Source organism: Rousettus aegyptiacus, unplaced genomic scaffold (assembly GCF_014176215.1).
Source record: "Rousettus aegyptiacus isolate mRouAeg1 unplaced genomic scaffold, mRouAeg1.p scaffold_m13_p_16, whole genome shotgun sequence".
In the NCBI taxonomy this organism is placed as follows: Eukaryota; Metazoa; Chordata; class Mammalia; order Chiroptera; family Pteropodidae; genus Rousettus; species Rousettus aegyptiacus.
The window spans coordinates 12106861-12132374 of record NW_023416291.1 but is presented as its reverse complement, the minus strand read 5'-3'; positions in this window follow the sequence as shown (position 1 = coordinate 12132374).

Genomic DNA, 25514 nt, shown 5'->3' with positions numbered 1-25514 from the left:
CACCAAACATGTTATTCAACATGTCATAGCTCTTTTGGCCGTCATCCCCCAGCCAAAAGTTTTTAAAACTGATAATGGGCCAGGCTACACTAGCACCTCCTTCCGACAATTCTGCGTGCAGCTCGGAATAAAACACATCACGGGTATTCCCTATAACCCCCAAGGACAGGGCATTGTTGAGAGAGCTCATCAAACGCTAAAAAATATGCTCTTTAAAATACAGTCCGGAAATACTGCCCTTTCTAACACAAGAGCCAACCCTAAAACCCTAATAAATCATGCCCTATTTGTCCTTAACTTCCTAACCTTAGACGCCTGCGGCAAAACAGCTGCTGATCGTCTCTGGCACCCGGCCACCGCTTCTAATTATACACAAGCACTTTGGAAAGATCCCCTCACCAATAAATGGCAGGGCCCTGACCCTGTCCTTATCTGGGGAAAGGGACACGCTTGCATCTATGATAATCAGGCTCAAAACGCCCGGTGGTTACCTGACCGGCTACTAAAACTCTATAATCCGTCCAGGGATCCACAGCCCTGAGACCTCGCTTCCCCTCTGTTCTCTTACAGATAACCGCCTCGTCCTCCGGAGATGCATTGCAGAGGATAGTCTCCAGCCCCTCTCCTCCTCACGGGAATTTTGCTCTTCCTCCTGTTTCTCGTCCTCCTCTGCACTGACTCTAATATTCCCCTTACCCACAGATTAGGATTGCTGTTCTTTACACTTTTCTTCTTAGGAGCGTGTACTCTTTGCACCTGCATATAATAATGTACCTACTCCTGCTTTGCGGACTTTTTGCCTCCGTCCATACTCATCAAATATTTAATTACACATGGCAAATCATTAACGAGGCGGGCGATGTTGCCCATTCTACGTCCTCTTTGGCGGCCACCACACCTTGGAATTCACTCACCCCAGACCTTTGTCGCCTAGCTGCAGGGGCGTCCCAAGGTTGGGGACTGCCAGACACTTACCTACCCCTCTCCCTACGGGGACGACATAAGGGACAGAGGAATGTCTACCTTCACCTTTGATAGACCAAGGAAAGGTATGGGCATCGAGATGGGTGCAGATGCAAAGCTACTGCAAGGGAAGACCCACTAGAGGGTCCCCTCTGTCCTTCCCTGAGAACATACCTGGTTTGCATAGAGGTTGGTATCCAAATCACAATCTAAAACCGGCTCTGCCTCTCCTCCCCAAAAGATACCAAGAGCCAACAATAGATGGGCGTATATAGCCCACGGGAGGAACCAGGTCAATGTTCCCCCACTCGGTTAAGGCCCACCTTTCTAAAATAGAAAGGGAGGAGATGTTGGGAGCTGCGCCCTTGGTCTCTCAAGCCCTCAGGCTGTGAGAACCAAACCCATGATAAACAAGCCTTTCCGAGAACTGGCTGACCACCAAAGGTGCTGATAGTCTCCTGCTCTCCCTCCCACCTCGTACTTCCCCCTGTCCTTACCGCTCCTCACACCACCAGCTGAAGACCAATCATATTGCAACAGGTACCCTTTGCCTGCCCCCCTTTGTTCTTGCCGTATAAATATGTTTTTTATCCAAAAATAAAATTTGAGGCTTGATCAGAATACTGTCTTGCCTCCACTCTTTTCTCTCGTCCGTGTCACCCCTCTTTAGGTTGGGTTCTCCTCGGTTCTCCCACCAAATAACCGGTCCCGCTGGCGGGACAGTTACACACAGAGGTATACAATGAATTGCTTAGGGCCGTTGACCAAAATTAAGCCAAGAAAAACCCTGTAGTTCCTCCCAGATATTTATTTCAACACCCGTTCTATTCCTAAAACTCCATAATTGATGGAAGAAGCACCACAAAAATGTTTTGAGTCATGCAACTCATTTTGCAATCAGCTCTCCAAGCCCATAAATCTCAAGTGGGCACTTGTTAATTTATCCCTGAGAACTAGCCCTGGGGTTTCCGTTCCTATGTTAACCTTCTGTGATCCTGTGGTTCTCTTTCCCTCAGTGACTCCAAGTATTTTATACTTGTTGAGTGCTTGTATTTTGGGAGGAAAAAAAAAAGTCGCCCTTAAAACCCCTCCAATTATAACTCCAAATACTTTTCCGCTTTCACATTCCGTTTTCTGACTCTTCATTCCATTCATTTCTTTCTTCTTTACATAAACTTTCTGCCAGTCTTCAGTGCGGTACTTGATAGTGCTAAGGGTCATGTGCTATCTGGCAAAACTGTCAGAACTTTACAAAAGTCTTCCAGTATTTTCTGCCACTGAGTGCGCTTCCCTCCCCCACTGCTTAAACGCCCTTTCCCAATGGGAAATGATATTCCAAGAAAACTGAACTGACTTTATCTGGCTCTCACTGCTATATCAGTGGCATGGCTGGGACGAGATCCCCGAATTTGCAATTAGGCGATTTCATCTCAATTCTGTCCCTTGCAATAAACAGCAAACGAGACCTGTATTTTGCTTAAATTTTATAATTTGAAAAGAATAATATCTATATTCTTTCCTTGAAATACTCGGTTTATAAAGACATGGAAAGGAGGCTCTAATCTGCGTGAATGTGTTAGCAACTCAGAGATGAGAGCGGACAAACTGTCCCCTGAAATCATTAAAAATGCTGTTAAAAAGTATGTTTGACATCTTAATAGGAAAATGACAAAATAAAACGCCAGTATTCCTGCTTCTCTACCTAAGGTTCTATTAGACGCACTCTAAACGATGGGGACTAACACCTGCTGTCAGGTACTGCCTTCACATGCTATAAAAAGAACTCCTCTAAGCAATCTAAAGAAAGTTAGAAGTGTGTGCCGGCCATCTGTCTGCTTTAACTGGCTTTTCATTAGCATCCTACCATTTCTGGAGATATATTCCAGTTTTGTCTCTCTGTTTCCTTGGCCTTGGGTAGGTGTGGACGGCCGGCCACCGGAACATGTGTGGGGAATTAGTAACGCCCGCAACAAGGCCCCTTCCAGGCCGAAAGTCGATGCCCCTCTCGGGCGCACAGGCAGAGGCCCTGTGCACAGCTTCGTATGCTTTGTGCCTGCCCAGAGTTCCGTGGAGGAACTGGTGAGGGTTAGGTTCAACCGGTGCTTGCTGAGCTCTAACCGAGAGTCAGGTCCTCCGTCTGGAGTTTTCCTACCGCCATCACCCCCATCGTAAATGGAAAGGAGGAGCCGAACAGCAGAGTTCAGAGCCACTGCCGCCAGGGGAGCTAAGTGCCAGCTCACGCGAGGCAACGCATAGCTGTGCAAACGTGAGGTCTATTCTCCCATGGCTACTCCTGGCTTTCAAACCTCTCCCATCCTTAGACAGCAAAAGATCAAAGGATCGTCTGGTTCCAAAGGTCCCTAGGAAGTGAAAACAGATGCAAGAGAAAGGACGAAGTGAACAGCCAGAACCTTAAACTATCCATGTTTAGTTACAAGGTCCCTAAAGTAAAACCATATCATGTGCAACAAGAATAGTGTGGAATATGGCAAGGATTCACACCAGCAAAAAAAAGTAGGTCCTTAGCCATACTGTGGAAGGAGGTGTTAGCACCATTCCTCGCAAGGAGGAATCAGAAATTGATCTCTCAACCCACGGTGTTTCCTTTGTCATTTGTCTTACATAACCATACAAAAATACTCATAGTTCTCTTGAAAGCGCGTGATACTAATGTTCTCGAAAAATCCTACAGTGGTTCTCCACTATATGCTGAAATATCCCCCTAGCATTGCTAGATGCTATACTTGGTTATGGTGGATCTTACCGGGATATTTCATCTGAGTAGATAAGATAGAACATCAAGCGTCCAGCATGGACCAGTCCAGGTCGACGGCCTGCAAAGCCGCACATTATGGCCACCCAATCTCAGACGGCATCTTCTCTCTAGTTCCAAAGGGAAGACACGATCAACACATCTGCCTTTATATGGCCGATCCGCCACACCGTGTACTGCCTTCCGCCTGGCCAAGGCGCGGTGGCAAGATGGGACAGTGAAGAGGAGAGAGGACGAGAGGGGGAGGCCAGAAGAGGCCTGCAGGTGAGCAGTCCTGTCTGTGAGCAGCAGCTGAAGGTACCGAGAGGGATGGACTGACGGAAAAGGAGACGAGAGGCATTATATGCTTTCCAGTGTTTGAACATAAAGGAAAGGTGTTTAAGTAACACTGGGGACAAAGTCCTCTAAGCATATCCTAAACCTGAACCTTTGATGCTCTGAGAGAAATTTCAGGCTGGCTAGGAAGATGGAATTCACCCTCTAAAAGAATGAACGTTATATTTCAGTTTATTCTTTTATTTTTTAGGCGACGTAACCCTTAGTTGACCTCACAGATTGCAAGGACCTTGTCAGCTTACAATCCCTTTTTTTTTTTTTTTTTTTTTTTAATTTTTTACGCCTACAGCACCTGGTCTTCCTAGGTGGTTTCCCATCCACATACTAACCAGGTCCACCCTGCTTAGCTTCCAAGATCAGACAGGATCGGATTTGTTCACACTATATTTTAAAGTATCTTATCAAAGCCTACAAACTAATATTTGACAAACTGATTATGTAATCGTACAAGCAGAAAAATAGCCCGATATGAGAGAGATGGACTTTCGCGTTCTAATGACAGCAATGGATCTATGCCAGCACATCAAACACACTTTTCCTCCTGCATCGTGCGAAGAATGGATGACGGTCATCTACTGCAGTGCAATGAAGGTGTGAAGCCAGACAGGGCTGGCTTCACAAATGGACTCTACCACGTTTTAGCTGCAAGACATCAGGCAGGTTAATTATCACCTGTAAATAAAGATGGCTACCTTCTGAGGAGGACGAAAGCAGATAACATGTGCGAAGACCCGCAGCACCATGCCTGAACTCGGTAGGTCAATATCCGCTCGTCCCTTTCCTTTTAATTTCAGAAATTCTTGAAAAAAGCATTGACCAAGGAATGGGCGATTTATGTTTCTATAAACTTCAATTCACTAAGTACTTATTAAGCTCTCAGGAGATACCATGCTATGAGACTCTGGGGACTAGAAAGAAATGAGTTAAGAATAAGAGGTATGTCTCTCTTCACTAGCTTGGGTTACAAACAGAGTTGGCTTGACCCTATATAACTACATGAGCAGGAAGCCCCGTAACTCCCTCTGGAGAATTCTCCCTAGCCCTATCCCAATTGCACAAAGATTACAGGAGCCTAACCAAATTCAAGAGTGGTTAGTCCATTTTCCAAATGCCCCGCAGAAAGAGACACTGGAAGTCCTGATCAGGCCACTGCCTCTGATCACCAACCCTACACAATCCATGGGGTGGGTGTCTAATGTGGTGATCACGCTAGTCCTGCCAAACCCTGCATAGCCCATAAAGCTGTCCTACACCTGGACCCCCGGTTACTGTTTCCTCTCACATGTGAACATTGGCCAGTTTCTCAGAGAACAACATCACTTCCTGTGTGTGGACTAAGTCCCTCCGTGAACCAGTAAAACCCTGGACTATCTTCTATCTTGGGAATCAAGGATTAGAGCAATAATCGACAAACTAGATGCTACTTTCTGCTTCCATGTGGACCACAAACTAAATATGATGGTTAAAATACGTATATAGATAGATAGATCTCAAGTAAAGAATATTTCGTGACAGGGGGAAATTATATGAATTTCGAATTTTAGTGTCTGTAAATAAAGTCTTATTTGAGTACAGACATGCTTATTCTCTGAAGTATTGTTTGTATCTGCTTTGGCATTATAACATCAAAGTCATTTCTTGAGTTACTATGACAGAGACCATTTGGCCAGCAAGTCCTAAATATTTACCAACTGGCCCTTTACCAAAAATGTTTGCTGACCTCTAGGTTAGAGACTCAGTCCCTTCCATTCCAAAAAGTCCTTGAGGTCCTTATCCTATCTAGTCCATCACCCACTTCTGATAATTCTGCAAACTTAGGAGAGACAGAGATTTTGCTAGACATAAACATGGCAAAAGGAGTTTTATACTCTTGGCTCAACCTACCTCATGTTTGTATCCCAAAGGGGGCCAGTACACACGATGGCCATGCTGCGATGGGACTTACAGTCTCCGCTGACTTAGAGGAGTCAATCAGTTTCCACCAAAACAAAAAAAAAAGTTTATTTTTATATTCACTCTCTGCCACTTTTTAAATCGAAACATGTATAATACATACATTAATACTGTACTAGAAAGGGCCCTGAGCCTACACAGAGAGAAAAGCTGGGCTAGTTAGCAGAACACTTGAAGACCCTTTAATTTAATATAATTCTAAGTAGGGAATAAAAATGGTTAACGGAAAAATATATCACTTTCGAAGGTTGTCACTAAGTCCCGCCGTTGGTGCCTTGCTCACTGAATCTCAGCCGATGTCAACAGGACTCGTCCACTCATTTCATTCACTTGTTCTTTCATTGTGTCAGCAAATATATCTGAGAAACTACTATGCGTCAGATACTTTTCTAGACTGGATAATTGTTAGCAGTTACCCAAACAGATCAAGAGAAAAGAGGCATCGCTGTCCTCAAGAGCATACATTTAAGTTGAGAAACCAAGGCATTTCGTTAAAAAATAAATAAAAATAAAACGCAAAATGTGCCAAACGATGATCACTGCTGAGAGGAACGACGAGCAAGGAAGAGGAAGATGAGTAAGAGACATGGATACAGCTTGAGAGGAGGCCAGCGCCTCGCTGAGAAGGAAGCATTCGAGGCAGGGCACGAAGGTGAAGGGAATGAGCCAAGCGGACATTCCAAGGAGAAGCACTCTGGACAGAGGAAGGAGCGAGGCCGAGGACCAGGGTGGGCGCGTTCCTGGTGGGAGGCAGCTCATCGAAGCACAGGTTCATGTTCTCTGACCGGCAAGGAGGCAGTGGAGCCGGCAGAGCCAGGGAGGGACCTTCTCTGGGTGGACGATCTCACGGGGAGGATGGGCAGGCGAGGAGAGAGTGGGGAGGGGTCAGGTAGAGTCTTTTAGGGCATTGGAAGAGCTGTGGCTTTTACTTTGACTGAGTGAAACCACTGGAAGATTTTGAGTCAAAAAAAAAAAAGTGACATGATCTGAGTTATTTTTAATAAGATTTCTCCGGCTACAATCGACCGTAAAAGTGAAGAGAAAAACGTCTCAGGAGACAACGGAAATAATTTGGATGAGACGTGAACCTGGCTTAGACTAAAGTCGCAGCGACAGAGACGACATGGAGTCAGTAAACCTGGGCACATTCTGGAGGCAGAACAGCTAGAACTTGATAACACAGTGAACACAGCACGGGAGAGAGAAGTCAAAGATGGCGCTAAGACTGGTTTTGCCTAAACGGCTGGAAGAATGGAATTCCCAGGTAACAAGAGGCAGACGGCTTCAGGAAGAACACATGCAGGGGAAGACAACGAGTCTGATTTTGGATATTCCGATTCTGAAATGTCTGTTAAGACACCAAAGAGGAAATATCAAATATGCATCTGTATGAAGCAATCTGGAATTCTGGAAAGAGCCCCCCCTCCCACTCAGGGTATACATTTGAGAGTCATCCGCATGGAGATGACATGAAATTCGTGAGCCCAGAAGGGATTATCAAGGGAATGAGCATAGAAAGGAAGGAGAGGTCACATGGCCACGACCCTGGTTCCCCCGCAGAACACAGCGAAACTTCAAACCACAGCCCCGCCTCACCAGAGCAGCCACACCGCACTCACCCGGGGGGTCTCAACTAGTTGGGACACTCTTAAAAGGAGAAAAGGAGTAGAACGACTAAAAGAGGTCTCAAAATGTATTCACGAGAGCTCTCAGAAGACTCCCCTGGGTAATCGCTCAGGGCTTACCTTTATTTGACACGCGCAATTACCAAATTTGGTGATCTCGCTTCCGGTGTCCGGCTGACCAGAGGTCAGCGGGAGCCTATGAGAGGCGTGCACGGTGACAGCAGTGAGACGTGACTGAGAACGATGTCAGATACAGGTAAAACGGTAATGAAGACTGAGGTCCGGGCTCCTGGTGCGTGACCCATTGCTCTTCCTGATAAATGACTCTCTCACCTTATCACTGAGGCTGTAAATGCCATTGGGGCTGGTCCAAGCCCTGAGCCTGTCAATGCATCTTCAAACTGCTATTTTGTCCAATGTGTATTTAAAAGAAAGACCGAGTAATAAGTGGAGAAAGATGCTGGGGCGATGCTCAGCCCCTCGGGTACCCAAGCGGTTCCGCCCCAGCCCTGGGCTTCCACACTCCGCTCGGGGCCGCCAAAGCGCTTCAGATAACGCTCCGCCCCAAGACACCGTCCGGGGTCACTGAACACTGCTACAGCGTGATACTTAAACACGATGGCCATGTGATTCATCTCCAACCTGGGACACGTCCGAGAGCAAAACGGGGTGCTGTTGCAACAGGCATGAACCGAGGCTGCCTCGGGCAAGGGAGAATGTGAGGTCTCGCGCGTTAACGCCCACACGTCTCCACTCCAATCCACTCCCGTTCCGGGCAGCTCATGAAAGAACTTCTCTCGACCACATAAAATACTCCCTGAGATGACTTCTGGTAACAATATCCTCTATTTTAGAACATTTCCAGAAATACTTCATCATTTCTTATAGATCTGAGATCCCATGAAACTTACTGACTGGGCCATTTCTTTAATCTCTGTTGTTCAGTGAGCATCAGCTATATCTCAGGAGCCAGGAACGCTGATTTACAGAACGCAGTCGGTTGCATGCATATTTAGATGTGTTAAGTGGTTCATTTCTCCCAAAATCAGCAAGGAGTTAACCTCCCTTGAATGATGAATTTGCTGATGCCCAGAGAGGTTATGGGACTTGGCTAAAGTCACACAGCGAGTGGGTAGCAGCACTGGAAATGTTTTTCATACTGCCTGGCCTCGAAGCGTATTCCTCTTTCCCTGCACCACATCAAAGAGAAAGATGGTGAGAGAGATTATGAAAGGTTCATGAAAGACATGAAGGAAGTTCATGCCCCGTAAAATGGCTGAGCCCGGCAAGAGATCAGGATCCTTCCTCTGTCCTAACTCCCCAATCAATCATGTCAACATGCAACCAGATAAAGAAAACTTCTATGAAAATTCTCCGTGTGACCCCCCCCCACCCCATCCCACTGAAAATACATGAAGCCTCTCAAAGGCTGCTAAAATGATTTAAAATATTCCCCGAGGACTCTTTCAGAAGGACCACAGGCAACTAGCTAGTTCCGCAAACACACAGCCAAAGTCGCTAATACTTCTTTTCAACGGCCAGTAGTTTGTTTTTTAATTGAGAACTCGTCTCTCCCCACTGTAAGTTTATACTTAATCTAAGGTCTCATTACCAGCTGGCATTTGCCAGTGCTGCCCAAACATGGCTGGGTCTCATAACTACCTGGGAGCCTTTGTTATGATATTGCTGCCCAGGCTTCACCCCAAAAAGGCTGGCTCTGGAGGTCTGGGTTTAGGCCAGGAAATCGGTGTTTTTACAGGCTCCCAAAGTAATTCTGATATAGTCAGTCCAAATACTCGCCTTGGGAATCAGTAAACATTGTGAGGAAGAAGATTTATATGAAAAAAAAAAAATTATAAGTGAGGCTCTTGCCTTTTCTACCAAGCTGCAATTTTCTCCAAGGTTCTTCTCATGGTTTTGAAGAAAGGAAGCCACACCCAACCCAAACTTTCCACAATGGTCCTGAAGCCCAGTGGTATTCAAATTTTTATCATGCTGGATATAGATGGGCAAATTAGGGTATGTCCCATTGTAAACTTAATTGATAGATAACTCATCCCATTACAGGCTATTTATAAAATCCTCATACATGTTTTAAATTTAACAACTTGGGTAGATAGCCTCTCAATACTGAACACAGTTTAGATTGTAGTCTATAATAAGCTCTTATTCATATATATACATATATATACACATATATAAATAGTTATCTTTTGTAGAATTAAGTAACAAGTGACATAAATATTTTAAAAGTTTAAAATTAACTTCTAAATCTGTAGTTCGTCCATCAGCTCCTGAACAAGTTCAAGGATTACAAAGGCCCTGGGGTTAACTGTAAAATGTTTCCAGTCTCCTACTGACGATCCACACGCAATTTTATTTTTGTCCCTCACTATCTGCACACTGAAACCACATGGGGCACTTCAAAGATCCTGATGCCTGGGCCCCACCCTCATGTATTCTAATTTATTTGGTCTTGGACACAGCCTGGGCCCTGGGATTTTTGAAAGCTCCCTCAATGGCACTAAGTGCAGCTAAGATCGAGACTCGTGCCTTATACACTTTGCAGTGGGGGAGAACCACGTCTGAATGAAGGTTTGGGCAAGCCCCTGACTTCTTGCCTGCCAACTCTCAGATGATGGGGCCTTTTCACTCACGTTTATGTAAAACACGGTCTCGGTTCGGTACTTTGACTCTCCAATGTCTTATAAATCTCAAGCGTCTGAGTTTCTGTATTTCACGCAGCTCTGACCTTCTCCCTTCCCCGGCATACACGGCTGGGGGCAGTAGATGGGATGGGGGCGGCGGGCAGTGGTCCAGTCCTGCGCTCTGCTCCGCTGCACCCTTGACTCTGCTCTCATGAAGGCGAGAGACGGAGGTGGAGGAGGCGCGGAGAGGAGACACGAGGAGCTGGCACGGTTCTGGTGTGCCTGAGAGGCTTTTTTGGATTTGCGGGCCTGGCAGATGGGTAAAAGTGAAGTCCCTGCTGAGTCAGCAGATGTCGAGCTGTCTCTTACCTAAACGAAGCTCTTCTTTGGTCTCTCAGAGAATTCCGTACTGGGACACCTCTCCCCGGAAGTCCTCCTGGTTTGGGATCCTTCCACTGGTACTTTGCATCCTGCAGTCAGTCACGCTGGCCTCTTTTGTTGGAGGTTCCCTCCCCTCCGTGTAGGCCTCAAGATGAAATCTCACCCCTCCGGCCCACAGCTGGACTGGGAAGCGCCCTGCAGTGTGCCGCAGGGAACGAGAAGTCCTCAATTAGCAAACAAAACACTAGCTGTTAAAAAGAAGTATCAGTGAATGCGGGCTCTAGCTGCCTGTGGCGCCGACTGATTGCTGGCCTCAAGAAGTTGCATACTCCCTTTTGGAGGGTGATTTGACCATATCTATTAAAATTTTAAAAGCGCATAAAATTCAACCTTGCACCATTACATCTAGCATTCATCTTGCAGACACAGCTAAGTCTGCGCACAAAATTATCTATGCAGGGACATTCACTTTGAATTATTTGTAATAATGAAAACTGAAAACAACCTAAATGTCTCTCACTAGTCTAATGGTTAATTAATTCATGATCATTCATATTACAGGTCATTATGCAGAATAAGGTAGACCTACCTATTTGAATTCTTAGGGAAACAGTGATCAGTCCTATATTTAAGGGGGAAAAAACGCACAGTTTCAGGATAGTATGCGTGGTAAGCAGCCACTTTTGCAGAAATAAGGATACATGTGTATATGAGCCTATGTAAGTAAAAGCCCACCCAGTCAGCAGACTGTTACCGGTGTTGATCTCTGAGGAAGGGACTATGAGAGGAACTCGAAGGTGAGAGGCGGGGTGTGAGGGCGGCCGGATTCTCTCTCCACGTCAAGATTTAACCTTTTGTAATTAGAACGCATTCGTAAATTTTCTATGTGACATTTTTAGAGCGTAAAAAAGAAAGAAGAAATGCAGAAATACAGTTGACCTAAAAATCTTGGGTAGTACTTTTCACTTTGAACAAAAATGTCCTGACATTCCCAGTCTGGTTGCTACTCCAGCCTTTCCAGATTCCCAGCCTTCACTTCTCATCAAATGCTAATTAACCTCTTGGTTTCTTAGAGTCTTGCTGGTATTGAGGTGAACTGTGTGTGTGCGCGCGCGCGCGCGCGTGGGGGGGGGGAGGTTGGGGGGGCGGTCTCCTGGGGTAGACCAGCACTCCCTCTTGAGGCAGGCATCTGCCCAGGTGGGTGCCAAGTCATTGGTGTCAGCAATGTAAAAGACTCCAGTGGTCTCCAACAGGGCCCTGGGACTCTGTAAGCTCAGTGAGTGATAGCAAATCGACTGCTTAACAGATTTCATCGGGCTTGGGTGGAGCTGCGGCTGCCACTGCAGTGGTCCCTGGACCAAAGCAAAGGGTTGTCTCTGGCCCCAGTTGCTCTCTCTAAGTGGGTCAGACAGGTCTGTCCCAACTTGGTACAAACAGCGCCCTCTTCTGCCCAGCAGCAGAATCTCTCCACAGAGCAACAGCCAGGCGGAATATCTAGAATTTTCATTTGGTTAGGTTGGGTCTTGCAAAACGGGCCAGAGAGACTGAAAAAATAAGTTCTGAGCCAGAGAGCCATTGGCAGGAAAGCTGTCACTCTGACTCTGCCCTAAAATCATGCCCCAATTTTACAAGTATCCTATTTTAACCACAGGAAGGATGAAAAGATTAAATCTCATTTATTAAAATGACAAAAAAAAAATTAAGTGATTAAATTTTATATTGCTATGATGAAGAGGAAGTAGAATCCTTGGCATGCTATGGAACAGAGGCTCAAGTTTTCTGAGAAACAATTTGGCAATAAGTTACAATTTTTTAAAATCTCTTACATGTTAGTCCAGTCATCTTATACTTGAGAACATTTCCTAAGAAAACAGCCACAAAGAAAATGAAGTGCCGTATATAAAGGTGTTTAGAGCAGTGTCATATTTCATTATTTTTAGTGTAAAACTGAAAAAAACTCACATATAAGTTGCAAGCAGTAAAGAAATGGTTATGTGACATACAGCATAGTATCTCAATGCCTTACCACAAGGCCATTAAGAACTGTGATTTCAGGGAAAAAACATAATACATGTACCGTGTGTATGACATGGTGGGAAACCTCAGAATACAAAATGCTGTTTATACTCTGACTGCAGTGCAAGTGCATACAATGGCAAAAGTTTTTAGAAAAATAGGGTTTGCTATTCACTCATATCTATAAAAATGATTAAGTATGAGGCAATTAAGAAGGTAGTAGAGGGAGAGAAAGCAAGACAGGAAAAAAAAAAAAAACAATTAGCTATAATTCCGGTCCTTACTGCCTCATCTCAAAGCATCATTTCCTGTTTCGGAAGTCAAGGAAATCTACTTTGTTACTTTAACAGTTTGTTAATAGAGAGCATTCACTTATTCACATGTAAGAAAATAAAACAGCCTTAGACAGTTATGCCAGATCTCCCTTTCATCTCTTAAAATACATAGCTTCCCACTTTGGGTTCATCTAGACACAAGTTAAGAAAACCTAGGCTGTATACAATCTGTGTGTGTGTGTGAGTTCATCTTGACTTCTCGTTAAAATTGGAACTGGGATTGTATTTTACATGTTCTCTGTTTCCCACACGCCTGGCATAGAACTGAGCTCACAGGGGACACTGAGGTCGTGAGTGCCCTGTCCCTCCGCTCCCTGCGTGGATCAAAGCTGGCTTGGGAGGTTGTCAAGGTTTTAGGAAAATTACTCAACCTTCACGGTACTTTACTTGAGATGCGAGGGTGCCATTCTCAACTTACTACTTTAAAACCTGAAGAAGTTTCTTTAACAGTCTACGTTGATATTATATTTATTTTAAAAAATAAAAAAAAAATATTTTTATTTCAATTAAAGTTTAAAAGTTATAGCCCTCCGATGCCATATGCCTTTATTTTGAGTAAATGCTATCTCCCAAGTAATTATCAAAAAGCAGAGGGGAAGATGGTTTTTTTTGTAAGAAGTGAGAAAAAATCAGAAACGTTTTATGAAGATCCAATTCAGACGTTCCTATTTATAATGAAGACTCATCAACTTATATCTCTTATTTCATATAATTTTGCTTATCAATATTGAAACTCAGTGAAGCAAAGTTCTCTATGTGCATAGGAATTTTTATTAGTTTGTTTTAAGAATTAAATTGCCTTTAGTTAAAGAAAAAGGATTACTCTCATATTGAGGCAAAAAAAAATTAATCACTATTTAAATAGAAAATTTTAGCCAGGTCCAATATTAGTGCAGAAATATAAGCTCTTATATTTACTTTCACAAATATATTCTCTAGAAAAATTAGGAAAATTTAACATAAACATGTCGAACCAAGTTTTTCAATGTAGGGAATTTTAAATAAAATTGTTTATAGCTATTAAGGCAGAAATCTATGAATGAAATTAATAATACCAAGTCAATAAGTTAAACTAGTATCTAAAAGTAATAGGCTTATTTTACCCTAATTTTTATATGTGTTTAATAGAATATTACTAAACTAGAAACGATTATCTTTTATCCCTTAGGATAGAATTAGAGAGTAAATAACCATAATAGTTTTAAATTATAATAATTCAATCCTTTAGAACAAAATTTAAAATATCAATCAAATAACAAAACTGGTCAGTAAATTTTCTCCGAACAGAGAAAACAACATGACAGATGGACTTCATAGGTTGATCAGCAAAACAAGCAATATAGAGCTGATAGATAAAAAACAAAGTATATTTTTGAATACATATACCAAAAATTATGACTCAAACTCTAAAAAAGTATTATCTCAAATCCTTTTTTCTAGACAATGGCTGACTCTTAAGTCCTTGGAGGTTGGGGATAAACAACCATACCATCTATATAGATGACAATAAAGTACTTATATTTTAATTCTGTATAGTGAGGAACATGCATCCAGCTGATCCTAAAGTAAGTCATTGACAATCTAATTTAGAAAAAGAAGGTATTAAATCCATCTCGGATCCTTCATGAGAGGTTCAGGCCTGATCCTAACTAGCTAATGCTATTTAGAGGAAGCTTCTGCGAAAGCATTAGAAGCTCGGGTCCAATTCGAAGTTCATGGAGCTTCGACAATCATGTCTAAGGCTCCGTAAATATCTGTAAATACTGCAAACGACCTGTCTCTCCTGCTACTTTTTCTCTACCAAGTCTTAAGATGCAGAGCAGGGATCAGTAGTGAAATAACTGTGGTTAAAATTCTACATACTTCTCGTAGAAACTACCAGGCCGAAAAAGATATACTTGCAATTCCTCAAAGGGGAAACTGGCATAGATTGTAGGTTGAAAACATAGAAATTAATAAATCGATAATCTGGGAAAGTGCTTTAAATTTTTGAGATAAATTGCACAGATTCCATCCAGATGGGACTCATACATACCAAGGAATTGATGAGAGGAAACACATTTGTAAGGATTAGAAAACTCCCATCGGAGATACAGTGGCATAAAATCTGCACTTGCTGTGTTTAGTGAGTTTTGTGTTTCAATCAACTGTTCTATATGAAAGCACACTACCAGGAAATAATTTGAGAAGGCCTGAATCAGCTGCTGTTATCTTATCGCATTTTGAAATGAGAACCTCTCTGGTGACCGTCGAAATCTGAGTTCATGTCTTCATTATTATTTTCAAGTAGTGGTGCCTTTGACCAGAAGTTTGCTCTTGTTATTATATCACCAGGATCTCCAACAAGGTTTTAAGTTATGGAGGGCTTGAGGAAGCGATAACAAACTTACAATATCATTTGTGTTTCATTAGCGAACTGGTGTCTCTTACATTCCCTGACCACGGCATTTGCACCTAGTTGTCTTTTCAAACGAGGAACTATCAAAGTAATGCCTGTATTTGTTTAAAACACAACTTTAAAAGAGTAGCTTTCGTTTTTCAACAGTCCCCTGATAGGAAATGAGAAGTGCGTGCCCGTGTGTGTGCTTTCCTTGCACACCCACACACACGCTTCTCAGTAAAAAAGTTAACTAATGGACTTTGACTATCCCCAGTCTATCTCACTCCTTCCAATTACACAAACGCATTAGCCAAATTATTAAGATAAGACAGCTCTAGATCGGTAATGTCAAAGATTAAAGTACAGATGTTAAAAACGGAAAGGTTGTTTTTTACCCAGCTCAAAATATTCACCCTGAAATTGCTAGCGAATAGGAGAGGCTGACTGACATGTAATACTTAGCGCCGGCTCTGAATCAAAACGACAACCTGAGGCCTAGTAGCAAAATGAGGAAAGCGGTGGGATTTTTGAGATGAGGCGCCCCCTCAAATTGTGCTCTGCGGTCATATGAGATTGGCTCTTTCTGGCAATCGTCACTCACCGCCACATGTAATCGATTGTTTTCCTCCACTTTTTTTCATCTTTCTCCTTCTCTCGCCTCTCTTCCTTCCCTAACTCGGCTCCCCCTCTTTATGCTTCCTTTCTCCTCTGCCTTAACGCTGACACTGTCGGCCAGGCCTCAAACTGGCTTTTAGTATTCTAGCTGAACTGGCTGGATCAGTCATTTTCCATCCTTTTCTATCCCAAAACACATGAGAGATGTAGCAGGCGCTCTGATCGGTATCGAAGGCTCCCTTCAGCACCGGTTTTAGAAGGTGGAGAAGGCATGTGAGATTCTTCCAGGAACAGGTAAATGATGAAACGAAAACGTCCAAATGTTTCCAGTGAGGTCTGATGAGCCTGTCTCCCAGCATCCCTTCCCATCACGTGGGGCATCTCTGCTCTAGAGATGTGTGCTACCCAGAGTGGTGGTCCACACGCCAGCAACCCTGCCATCACCTGGGAGCTTGTTGAAAATGCAAGATTTCAGGCCCCCGCCCTAGCTAGACCCACTGAATCAAAATCTGCATTTTAACTAGATCCTCGCATTGAAGTCTGAGAAGCACTGCTCTATCATGTTAGGAATGCAGTAAAACATGGCACACCTAATGTATAGATTTTATTCTATCATCACTAACAACATTTGTAATAGAATATTATGATCCTGGGAATAAAGCAGGCTTTTATTTCTAATACCTAGTAACTGTGAATCTTTAGCAAATTATTTAACCTTCTGGAACCTCAATTAACTCGTGCAAAATGGAGATGATACCTACCTTGCAGAGATAATTCATCTATAATTCTTAGCACAGTGCCACACACAGAGTAGGTGTGGAATAAATGAATTTTTTAATTTGCTAATATTACTATTAATATTATTGTCATTATTTAATCTAACATAGCTTCATGTTATTAAAAATTATTCAGATCAAGTTGAACAGACATGCTTCTCATCTCCCTAAAGCTTATAACATAAGATGGGCAATAACTAAGTGTACAATCGAACAAAAAAAAAAAAGGCAATGTGCTGACAAGTAACACATTTATTCAAATCGGTTTGTGCTGAAATTTTAGTGAGTGTGTGCCAGGGTTTCTTAGTCTGACCCAACGATTAAATAGCATTATCTGAGTCATAAACTACAAAATCAGGAAACCACTAAGAGATGATATTAAAATGTCAGCAAATAAAAAATACATCAAAGAAGAGTCAAAATTTTGGTAACAGAGGCTTTATCCTGTTAGATAAATTTTTCTTTTTAGTGTCAATGATAATCTCTAATGGAATTTTTAATGGTCTAACACAATCTGAACTGATTAAAATAAATAGAAATTCCTTATAATCTCAAGCCAAACACTTAATTAGATGTACCAAACGTAAATGGCATACTTTTTAATGCAGTCCCCAAAGCAAAAGTGTCAGAAAAGGCCTTTACTCTCTGTTAATTGAAAGATAAACAGAGATCTCCAAGAGAACAGAGTCATCTCTTTTTAACAATCCACCCGCTATGCAACCATACTATTTATACCTATTCTAGGTAGGAGCCCTTACCATTGCTGAGCCTAAAAATTAGAAGCAGAAATAAAAACTTTTTAAAGTTATTTCAAGCTCTTCTCTAGATAAACTGAAAATCCAAAGATTAGCTGGAAACCCAGTCAAGGGTGGAACCCCAAAACTGCATTAATTTATTAAGTAGAGTATGATCCATTCTGAGGTATCAGACAAACACCTTTAATTTAGTTTCCTCTTTGCCTGTCCTTTTGCTTTGTTTTGGTTTGTTTTTAAGTCAACTTTCAATCTAGAGACTAGAGTATGTTCTCAGCCAGCTAAGTAGATTTCAAGGGACTAGAAATAGAACAGAAAATGGAAGGAACTTCCAATGACCCATCCACTCATTCATTTATTCACCAGGGTTAATATGCGCAGAGTTAATACATTTGTTTCTAATCTTCATAAATTGGGGGAGGGGGGGAGATATGTCCATTTTGCTGTTAAAAATGGTGAAGTAAAATATATTTTCATTAACAAGGGGAAGGAAATATTAACCAATGACTATTAAAAATCATGGTTTCTGAGACTGTATTATCAAGTGTTTGTTTAGAAGCCATGATGTGCCAGTCACTGGCACGTAGTGAGCAAGACACCATGATCCCTGTCCTGAGAGATCTTAAACTCTAGTGGAGCAAAAAGAAAAGCAAATCGGAGATAAGAATGTGGCACTCAAAGTACAGAGATTTTGGGGAAGATACAGGAGGGGCCGGTCCCGGATGGAGGAATCAGGAAGTCCTTCCGGAGAAAGATGAATGTCCAAGTTGAAATCTGCAGGGTGTTGATACGTATTTGTTGCCATTAATGATCAAAGCACTAAAAGGTAAAATAATAATAATAGACAAGTTGTTCTATGTTATTATTTGCAATGATTTGAAAGAAAAACAACATGCTGTGTTGGTGAGAGGCTGAGAGTCAGGGGAGCACCTGAGAATGAAAGATTTGGTATCATCACTCTCGGTACAATGCGGCAACATACACCACAGAACATGAAAACATATAGGCCTTTGACCTAAAACGCCAATTCCAGGCATTTACTCTGAAGAAAAAATAAAGATATAAGAAAGCATTATCTACAATACCATCTAAATATATAACTATATGGCTATGATTAAGTAATAGTACATTCATATAATAGATTACTATTAAGTCATTAAAATAGTGTAATGAAGAAATATTTATTGACATATGTTTAGTCGAAATATTAAATGAAATAAGATTATAAATCTAGGCATAGGAGGAATTGATTTATGTTAAAAAAAATACACACACAAGTTCTGGAATGTGCTAGTTATCTCTGGATGACAGGATTATGAATACTTTCTCTCTTTTTTTTATTTTTATGTTTTGTATGTCTCTATTGTCTATGTTTTACATTGAAACTGTGCTGCTTTTCTAAAAAGAAAAACAAAAATTATGGGACCAGGACCAGGAGAGGGTTGGATTTCTCTACATAAACCCTACATAGCGCCACGCAGAGGAGAAAAAAATGTGATCCTAGAGACGCAGGGAGAAAGTGGAGGGCGGAGAAAGAAAAAGAGGGAAACGAGGAAATACAGAGATGAGTTCTAAGCAGCTGCTACAATCACTAGAACTTTGGAAAAGGAGGAATTTTTAATTAGTTTTGTTATGTCATAAGCGGTGTATCTCTCTCTTGAGGATTCACAAAAATAAAATCTTTAGACAAGCCCTACCTACTGGGATGGAACTTGTATTTTAAAGGAACTACCAGTGAAAACAGCCATTTTCCTACCAAGATGAACAGTCTCCCAGGAGTGAAAAAATAATAATAATAATAATAAGGTTTATAATGATGTGACTGAGAACAACAACAACAACAAAGGTTGGAAAGGAGACAATGGGAGAAGATTTTGTTTTGATTTTCTCAAAGCCAGAGGCTCACACCTGTGGGAATCTCAGAGCGTTAGTAGCTATTCTTAGGGCTGGTGATGCTTTCAATGGCTAAAAACAGGGTGCCACATGAGAAAGGAAACTAGAGAGGCCCACCCATCATGAGTGGGTCTAGGAGTCAGCCAGGTGCGGAGCACAAGGCAGGGCAGATCACCAAAGGCTTTGCAGGCCTGGGACTAGGAGGAGCCTTGAATCGAGAAGAGCCATAAAACACTCCACGTCTTTCGCCTCAAGGGAAAGATGGGGTTCTTGTCAACACAGCCAAAATGACCTTCTTAAAACATCTTATCAGTTTATGCCACTCTTCCACAAGAATCTAAGGGCTCATCTCACTCACCATGAGCCGAATTTTTTACAGGCCCCCCACGGTCTGAACCTCTCAAAATCTCTCTCCTCTTTCTGCCCCCATTTCTTACCCCACACAACACTGACTTCCTTGCTGTTTCTCTAACACGACAAGCACAGTCTTACCTTACACCTTTGCCTTTGCTGTTCCCTCTGCCCGGAATGCTCTTCCACCTGGTTTCCACTCAGCTCCCTTCTCCCCTGCCTTCAGACCTTCGCCCAAACATCACCTTCTACGAGTCTCACCTGAACCACCCTGCTTAAAGATGCAAACAGCTTCACGCTAAGCCCCTCCCCAAACGTCCGATTCCCCGCCTTTGACTCTATCTTTTCACGTAGCACGACCACCTTCTAGCGTCCAGCGTAGGTATTACAGTTTGTTATTTTATTGTTTCCCAACAAGGGCAGAGCTTTGGGGTTATATGAAAACTGATGTATCCCAAGCCTTTAGAACAATGCCTGGGATTCTCTTTGCTCTCAAAAGATGATTTTCAATAAATAAATCAGAAAACAAAGCAGCATACTTGTTTCAATCCTCCACGTTAAATCAGGAATCCGGTTACCTTAGGGTAACCATGCCAACTAAGCATAAGGAAACCTAAAATAATTATAAGAGCTTAAAACGGTTCTGTTGGAGTATTTGAAGTTTTACCACCACAGAAATATTCAGATTTGTTATGGTGTCCATTAGTGTCATTTGTAAGCACGCTTTTTCTCTCAGATCTTGATGGTAAAAAATAGCTTTTAATGTTATAACTTGGTTTCTATTTCCTCACCTGTAAGATGAGAGGATTACACTAAATCACCATAATGATATCTTCCAAAGAGTTGCAATTCCACACTGACGATTTTCAAGTGTTTGTTCCCGTACAAAAGTCAGAAATACTGCCAGGCCTAGCCCCTCACATGATACATTGACTGGTCTGTTTTTCTATAAACTGCCTTTAATTCATACTGTCACCTCTCCAGATTCTTCTACAAAATATATCAATCTAATTTTATAATTATAAATACATAAAAGGAAACAAGCAAGAATTAACAGGCTTTTTTATCCTGAGAAAACCTCTGAATTTTGGAATTATTAAAAATGCTAAGATGATGAAGCAGAATCTATTGATAACAACCATTTATAAAACAAGACTATTTAGAAAAGTTCCATGAGGTAACATTTACATGTAGTAAATTCAAGAGGATTTCTTTTTCCTCCTTCAATCTCTTTTCTAATCATAAGTGCTTTCTCTATTGCATAACATGATAAAGTTCACAAAAGCCCAGTTACTAGCATTATTTTCTATGTCATACTATTACTTTGAAGATGTCTATTCTCAAATTTTGATGATGGCTTCACACAACTTGGCAAAAATGTAAAGATACCAAACTCCCAAGTTCAATAGCTTGTAGCACCTTTTAGAATCATTTTAAATCCATTAAAATAAAGAAAAAAAAACTAATCTGTAACTTCATCTTTGTTCAAATTAATGATAAAATATGATTTTATGAGCAAACCATACATAACATAATGTAACCTGTCAAAAAAAACACCTTGTATCAAAAAAAGGAGTTAATAAGTTTTACATATTTTTCAATGTTCATCTTCTGTCTTTGTCACTCAATCTAACTGGATGAATGATATATTTTTCATGCTTCAAAACCTGAGAAAGTATTACATCTTAAAGTACATGCATTTCAGAGTACCGCTTGATCAATGAACAATTAAATTTGTTTAATATGCTACAATGATCCTCACAATAATTTGCCTGAAGTAAAAACAAGAGCTCCACACAAGATTGATCAAATGACTTTTAAGTCCCCGATGCTAAATCGTTTCAGAATACAAATGGAAGCGCATTACAGCCCCATGAGCACTCAATGAATTCCTAATGAGCAGGTGCCATCGTGGCGAGTGCAATACATAATGACTCCACCCGCAGATCAAAGAAGTTCCTGGCACTCTGCATCTGAGACCTGTCACTGCAACCACATTCTTTGTTGGATCAGTTGATGCTTCATTTAAACTGTAAATGAATATGCTCTGGATTTTATAAATAGATTAAATACATTTTATCAATGCATTTTTCTTCAGAATTCTCAAATGTCCCTGATTTTCCATCAGAAATTATTCTTTCCTTGGCTGAGGAATGCTAGCCTAAGGTTTCCAAAGACCAGAAAAGAATTCAAGTTAAATGAACCACTGCGAAACCCTCCTCCTCCATTAAGTATCTTGAATTCCTCCTTCCAGAGGCCACTTTAGTACAAGATTTAACGTCATAAAACAATTGCCAAGAGAAAGAATTTTGAGGAAGTCTCCACATCAAAATGAGTACTTTTTCCCTTATTTTTACTCAAGAGCAAGGATTTCTAGAGTGTCAAATCCTCAGTCATTTTTATCAAAGTTAGACAAGTGTTCTGTTTCTTAACGGCTTTCAATTTTTTCAGTTGTTCCAAAGTCCTTTTCTGCTATTTGGTTGCCCTCCCATTCACTATCTCTACAGTAGACCATGTTCACCCATAAAATCAAACACATGGGAAAATGTCCTCCTGATGCTTCAAAAAATTCTCTCGTTGGAGCCAACACAAATGTTAGGAAGTATTATATCCGGATTCTACGTCTAGTGCATTGCACTTGAGAAGGTACAAAGCTTCCTACTCCTTGGCGGGGGAGTGGGGGGAGGCAACTAGTTATCAAAAATCAGTCAAAAATATGGATGAAATAGAAATTAGAGGAACTGCCGGTTAAGGTACAACCCTAATTAAACACAAAAAAAACAGTATCCAGGTATATAGATCAGAATTGGTCATTTTATGCTGTGCTAACATAAAACATCAAAAGAACAAAGGCTTAATTAACACAGCGAGGAGCTTCCCACCCACCCAGATTCGCCTTCCGCCCTCCAGGCTCTCTCTGGGCTTGGCAGGCTGCCTGGGTCTTGTCCTTGGGAGAGGTTCTCACAAGGAAGTTAGTGCCCTTTGACCTGTGAGCTGAATATGGGCAGAGCCCCTCACCCTCCCGTCCTTGGTGTCTGCACCCTGCCAACCGTTCCCACAGTGGGAGCTGTTTTCAAGAACGTAACCTTGGGGGAGCAATGGGTTGTCGAGACCACCGGACAGTGTAGTGGCCAAGCCCTGTTAGGGCCTCCGTACAAACCGTTAAGATTCTGGCCACCTGGGCGAGACCTACTCGGCTTACGGCTGCCCAGGACAGGCCTCAGAGTAAGTTCCCTCGCTTGTTAAACTGTCACCCACCAGTCCGGAGTGGTCCACCTCTTCCTCTGGGCTCTTCTCGCCCTCCATGTCTGAAAGCCAGTTTGCGAACCAACACCCAAGACGGCAAAGCGGGCAGGCGTACACAAGACACACACTGATGGGGACTGGTGCTTCCACACCGAAGCATCACATGGGAGGTACCTCTGCTCACGTTTTATTGGCTAAAGTGAGCCACATCATCACGCCAGACCTCAAGGCCGCATGGAAATACAGTCTCTTTCTCACCCCTATGCCCAACCCCATGTGCCTGGGAAGAGTGGAACCAGAAACTCTGGTGAACAACCCAAATAGATTCTACATCATGAAAAAACTAAATGAACCAAATTTCCCTTCTGGATGTCAAGCTTTGCATTCCCTAGTCTGCTAACTCTGTCCCAATCTATAATTTTTCTACATTTTATGGTACATTTATGATACCATGGAATATAAATGTCCTGGAAATATGAATGGAGCAGATAGGTAAATTAATAATGGTGGGATGAATATTTACATTAAAAAACAGGATTATTTTATACTTAATCTCAAGGCAGGTAAGAAAAAAAATTGAGATATATTTGGAATAAATTTTAATAGATAAAATCATCCTCATTTAGTAAAGTGAAATGAGTAATGAATGAGTTGGAAAGTGTATGAATAGAAACAATGGTATGTTTCTATTCCTATTTCCCAAGTTGTTATGATTTTGATAAAATATATAACTCTATTTTAGACATTTATTAAGGCAGATGTCTTAGTCAACAATAAGATCACTTGCATGAAAATTCTAAAATATATACTTTTAGGACTCGCTGGATATACAAAGATTTTTTTAGAGCACGATTAACAAAAACCAAACTCTTTACATATTCTTAAGTATCATTCAGTACCCTGCAATTGATTGCTTTTATTATTCACCAAGTAGCCTTAGAGGATTTAAAAATTACATTATATGTCAGCAGGTTTTAGAGATGAAAACATTGGCAGTATGTGTGTGAAATAACAATGTCGTGTGAAAACAAAGGGTAACGAATCCAGGACCAAAATTTTTCACTATGTACAATAACAAAAAATACCGAGAATTTGAAAAAGTCTTAATTGCAGCTTACATAAACAGCATTGTTAAAGAAGAAATCTATAACTTCCGTGAAAGTGGATAGAGCAGAGCCCAAAAATAAAAAGGTTGAAGAGCAAATGGAATAATTTGCTTGAATTTATTATCAATGAAAATTAGAGAACTAAAAAATAGAGATGAAAAACATTACAAAAAATATGAGCCGTGCCTGTAAATTCTTATCGTAATATAATAATCCTCTTCATCACAATGAGTGTTTTCCCTTTACGGCAGCCACATTGTAAGGTCACATGCTCATTTCAGAAGACACAATTTCTCAGGCCCCGTTTTGGATGCCCTCAGTTGTAAATGTCAAGTGCAGTGGGGTCGGGGGTATTACCGGGCTTGGAAATCCTGTTTTTCCCTCAGTCCTGATTTCATCCTAATGAGGCCCTTCTCGCTCTCTGCCACAGTCGTGTTGATTTTCCTTATTTTCCCATATCTGTTTAGAACAATATTTTTCAACACTGAATAAACATTATGGCAGTGAAGGTAATAACCATTCAATTAAAGACTGACCCCAGTGTCACATGCTAATCTTTCCATGTTAATAAACATTCTTAAGTGTCAGTTGTGCTGTATCTCTCTTGACCAGAGCTGTGAGCCCCAGGTAAATGACAGGGCCGTGGACGCAGCCTCCAAGATCATGGGAATGATTGCAGAGCGCGGAGCACCATAGTGAGCCTCTAATAACTGTTATCTGCTAAATCAGGAAGTGGAGGAAAATGAGCATCCAAGTGTTGCTTGTTGAAAAGCCAGGGGCCGGGAATTATCATGAATGCCTTATTATTCGAGGTGTAAAGTGTTACGTGAATGCATTATCTGCATAACGCATGATTATATTCTTACTTATTAGTGGCTATTTTAACAGCTAATACATTCTTCCTAACGGTTGAGTTTTCAGTTGGAATGGGCTTTCTGCTAAAGCAGAGGCTGGTAGACTAAATTGTTTGATCTAAATTTAGAACATCCTCCCCTCTCTTTTATTTCAGCAAAAATTAAGGCGTCATCAGAGATCTCCTTCTGAAAGTTAACCCCTGAGTCACAGAAGAGCATTTAGAATGAGGACAGGCTGTCCTTGCCATTCTGTGTACTCGTGTGGCACAATTCTTTTCTATTTCTTTCCCATATGGTTCTCTGTCCTGATCGCTTGGTCTCTATTTTGGCTCCTCTTCACTGCCATCTACACACCCTGCTCTCAGGAAAGGGAGATACTGAGTGGGCACTTGGGCCTGGATGTGCTTGGGAAAGAGTTTTCATGGAGTTCGGCCTAGGCCACTAGGGTCCCGCATTGAATTAAAGCAAAATCTCCACCTGTTAATGCAGTATAATGGTGTCCTTTTCTCTG